This window comes from Carlito syrichta, unplaced genomic scaffold (genome assembly GCF_000164805.1).
Source record: "Carlito syrichta isolate Samal-C Ts95f unplaced genomic scaffold, Tarsius_syrichta-2.0.1 Scaffold306975, whole genome shotgun sequence".
NCBI classification, from domain to species: Eukaryota; Metazoa; Chordata; class Mammalia; order Primates; family Tarsiidae; genus Carlito; species Carlito syrichta.
The window spans coordinates 36,938-41,673 of record NW_007251071.1 but is presented as its reverse complement, the minus strand read 5'-3'; the positions used below and the strand labels follow the sequence as shown (position 1 = coordinate 41,673).

Below are 4,736 nucleotides of genomic sequence, written 5' to 3'. Positions count from 1 at the left end.
GCACTCATTTTGGTGTTTTGAGGGAGGAAAAAAAGCCAGTGCCTGAGTTTTAGCTCACATTAACAGGTTCATAAAATAGAAAGCATGAAGGTAGCATAATATAATGAAATTAGACTCATTTATGCTCTATATAAGCATTTTCCTACATTGTTTTTTCAATTTCAGAGTTTTCAAGGGCACTTCTAAAAGTTTGTAGAAAGCGGAGTTGTGCAGCTGGGCGTAAATTCACAGCTGTTTAGCATCTCAAGGCTTTCAAGAAATTCGGTTGCTAATTGGTTCCAACGCCAAATGAAGTTGTGTTATCACGCAACAGGAACTCAGATGTTGACCGGACCAAAGCTTGTCGCATATAACTTCTATAAATCATGATACAGATTCTTTTTCCGGGGATTCTGGCCAGAGCAATTTAGTGGCTGTTAAAAATTTAAGTATCAGTTTCTCAAGTGGAAACTAGCAAGTCTTTTAGTGAAGAGGGAAACAAAAGAGTGGGAGATTTGAAGAGCATCTTAAAAGGGATCAGGAAACATTCACCAAAGGGAATGATTTTACATATAGAATATTTATAAAGATGTAATATGTTGCCAGCAGTGTTTCTGTGCTAACATTTTTAAGGAGTTAGTTATAAATCATTTTTATTCCTTCTTTAACTTCTCTTTCCTCAAACTGGGTTATAATTATCCTGTGAGATGTGTGTTTTAAATGGCACATGGGTGTATAGGCTAATTCCAGAGAGAATCAAGGGCAGATTTAACAGTAAGCTACAATGCACAGGGAAAAAGGGATATTACTGTTTTTCCTGACGTTTCCTTCCAGTTAAAAAAAGGTAGTTTGAAGTCACTGTATTGTAATTAGTACACAACACATAGGGATCGAACATATTCATCTAATAATACCTGAAATAATAAATCAAGAAGGCAATACATACAATTCGGATGACCTTGGAAATGACACATAAGTAAATCATGAAGATTAGCGAGCTAAGCAACGGACAAATAGTTTGAAACAAGTTTCTCAACTCATGAGATGAAAATTTTTTGTTTCCTTATAAAAGGAAACTAATCAAAAATAGATGTTTTCTTGAAACAGAACGTTCCTAAAGGGATTTGGGAAAAAAGCAACAGTATTTTAAATACACTTTGCAATCTGTAATTCTGCTCAATCTTGTATAATTGTCAACATGCTTAAAAGGTGGCAAATGGAATTAAGATAGTTGGAAGTGTTAAATGAAAAATTCTGCTTCTAACATCAATCAGAAAGTAAAAAGCAACATTCACACATCTATATTATTCTTCATAAAAGCTACGGTTAAAGGGCCAAATGGCATCGGAGTCTCTGTGGCGCAATCGGTTAGCGCGTTCGGCTGTTAACCGAAAGGTTGGTGGTTCGAGCCCACCCAGGGACGCGCGATCGTTTTATGAGCAGGTCACCCGTAGTTTTGCACAAATCTGAGTTCAGGCCTCCAGGCTAAACTGATGGACTCTAGGGACCGGAACAGAGAAACCACAGACTGTCAATCGTGCGGCCAACTGGCGGGTGGCTCTTCGGCTTCCGGGCGTGCTCGGGGGCCCTCCTCTAACCGCCTTCCTCTCCTGCTGGCAGGTGGACGCCGCCTGCCCTTCCCCCGGAGCGGCGCGCGGGTCTCAGCCTCGCCAGGACACTGGGGCGGCGAGCGCTGGGGGCGCGCAGAGGCCGCGCGGGCCCGTTCGCCGCGCGCTCCCGCAGCTCTGACTCCTCGCGTCCCGGGAGGCTCGTGCGCGCAGGGAGGGCGGCCCGGACTGGTCTTGCTCGGCTTCGGGACGCGTGAGATGTCAGGGGCCACTGAGTGCGTGTATTGCAAGAGCGTCGCGTTCAAGCTGCAAACTGATTTAAAACTCTCTTATTCTGTTGAAGTGTGACCCTTTTGTCTGTTCCCCGTCAGCGTAAACACACACTCCGTCTACGACTTCAACTTTAGTTGTTCCTGGTATTATTCAATTCAGAAATAATTTTTGCCATAGCAAATCCTTTGTGTGGACACTTGTAAGAGTATTTATATATTTTACTTTTTCTACTAAAGTATTAGACTTTATAGGAAGTGAAATAAATCTGCAAAATTCCCATCGATGCAGAAAAGGAGAAAATTTATTTTACAACGGTGGGGTTGTTAAACTTACTTTAAAAAAAAAAAAAAGGAATTATGAGAATTGAAAAATGGAGCTGCTACCATATTTTTGCTTCAACATTCCATAAGCCTTTTACCTTTTATTTCTCAAAATGCAAAACTCTCTCAAAAAAGTTGCCTTGTACTTGATTCTCTAAATATATGCTGCTTTGTTCCATCATAATAATTATTGTCTTTGGCAGAGATTACAAAACTTTGAAAAACAAATTTGAAGTGTAAGAATTGATGTATCCTATTCCTGCAAATATACAGTTTCATAATTTTCTTTATATTTCTCCCAGGTTTACAGATCAATAAAAGCTAACATTTATGTGCACTTTCTACTTACCAGGCTCTAAGTGCTTTCGTGCATTAATACATGTAATCCTCATAACCCCTCTAGGTCCTATTATTGCCTTTGCACAGAAGAGACTACTGAGGCACACTGCAGCTGCACAATTGGCTGAACAGTTTGCCCAAAGCCAAAGTTTGTAATCTTGGTTGTCAGGCCCAAATCCTGAGCTCCTCACTGCTGTACTGCCTACCTGGAAGTTCTCTCCTCTAAAATGCAGCTACTTGATTAATTTAAAACCAAAAGTGATATTTGAATTGGGTTTTATGAAATTTCATTAATAGTGTGCCCCAAAACTTGTAAAGGGGGTAAATAAAATAAAATAGCCCAGCACACTGTACATGACATGCTAAAGGGCATTGCTAAATTATGCTTTCATTGTGCTGTTCAATTTTATTCAAACGAAAACTGGGTGTGAACATGAAATCTTCCTGCGAATGTGTCTTTGGAAAACATTTCATAGCCCCCTCGTGACTTCATGTAACCCTAGTTACTTTCCAAAGCCCCATCTCCAAATTCCATCCCACTGGGGATGGAGATTCAACATATCCATTTTGGAAGGACAAAATTCGGTCCATAACACTCTATCTGAGGATGTTAGGAGATGAGGAGATTAGGAGAAAGAATATAATTTAGAAATCAGTTTTCCATGCCTACTCGCTTATGATCTAGCCATCTATGATAGATTAGATGAGAATAAATTTATGCTATTAAGGCAGAAAATATGAGAACTTCACTATTTAAGTGTTTAATTTTGTCTGTAAGCAAATAAAAAGTGCTATTAAAAATGCACCCACCAAAAACAAAAAACAACCTTTTAGAAAGGAGTATGACATTTACATTAATTCAACTTTTATTTTTTAAAATAAAGTTTAAATTTTAAAACCAAGATGAGATTTGATATTAAAAGGTGCTGTAGAAGAATAGATCTCAATCGTTTCCCAAATAAAATATCCAAAAATCTTAAAAATTTTGAATCTATAGTTCTTTGTTGGAAGAAAATAAATAGTTGTCCTATCATTTTGAATCTATAAATACATATAAAAAATCTACAGCCGTATGGAAAAAGCTATGTTTAAAGCTGTGGAAAGTCCAAAAATATCAGTGAGAAAAGGCATTAGAGAAAGTACCAGTGTATAAGAATTTAAAGCAAAGTTTTACTTTCTTTTTTTTAAACAAAATCCTTCATTGTTATTATTAAAGTAGTATATGCCTAAGGTTACAGTAATAAATATCTACAAAAGTTTGAGTACAATGATGTTTATTGTAACATTATTTATAATGGTGAGAAAGTGTAAACAAGATAAATATTAAGCACTAATGAAATAGTGAAATAAACTATGGTATATTCTTTAGACATTGTGATAATATCTAAAAAACATTATGCATTCATATATGTTTTCCAGGAATAATACCTTTAAAAAATGTTAAAAATGTAGCATTGGGTACAAAAAGCTGGATAAAAAACTGTCCAAAAAGTACCGTTCCAATTTTGTAATCAGACTGAATTACTTACATAGGTGATCTATAACTATTTCTTGATGGTGCATGAAATGTATCAAAATGAGATTATCTGATTTTTTCATTTTTATACTTTACTTTCCTAATCAACTACAATAAATGCGTATAATTTGTATTTGTTAACTTTTTTCTAATATCAGAATAATACCTGAACTCATACTGTCTATATAATTCTGAATTCTGTTTTTCTCTCTTATAATTGTATATTAGTCTGGGTTCTCCAGAGGAACAGGAAAAATATATATTTACTGTAAGGAATTGGCTCATGTGATTAGGAGAGCTGAGAAGTCCAAGATCTGCAGTTGGCAACTGAAGTCAATTATTTAGTTCCAGTCCGAATCTGAACAAATTGGATGAGCCTTGCCCACACTGGGGAGGGGCATCTGTTTTACTTGGTCTACTAATTTAAATATTAATCTCATCCAGAAACACCCTCATAGACACACTCAGAAATAGTGTTTAACCAAATGTCTGGGTACTCTGTGGTTCCATCAAGTTAATACATAAAATTAATAATAAATTATATGGAGTGAGAATTAGAGACCCTGGAAACAAGCCTTCAAATACAAAATAAAGTTACTTTCAACAAGGGTGCTAAGAACATTCAAAAGGGAAAGGGCATTCTTTTCAACAATGTGGGAAAACTTCATGCAAAATAAAGTTGGGCCATTATTTTATACTATGTACAAATATTAACTCAAAATGGAGTAAAGATCTCAGAGT

General features: G+C 36.5%; 1 non-coding gene across 1 annotated transcript; it reads left to right on the top strand.

The window, feature by feature from the left end:
• The first annotated feature begins 1,328 nt into the window (after positions 1-1,328).
• On the top strand, positions 1,329-1,402 carry TRNAN-GUU. The gene has a single exon. It is a non-coding gene; the product is annotated as a tRNA-Asn (tRNA).
• Positions 1,403-4,736: the final 3,334 nt, after the last annotated feature.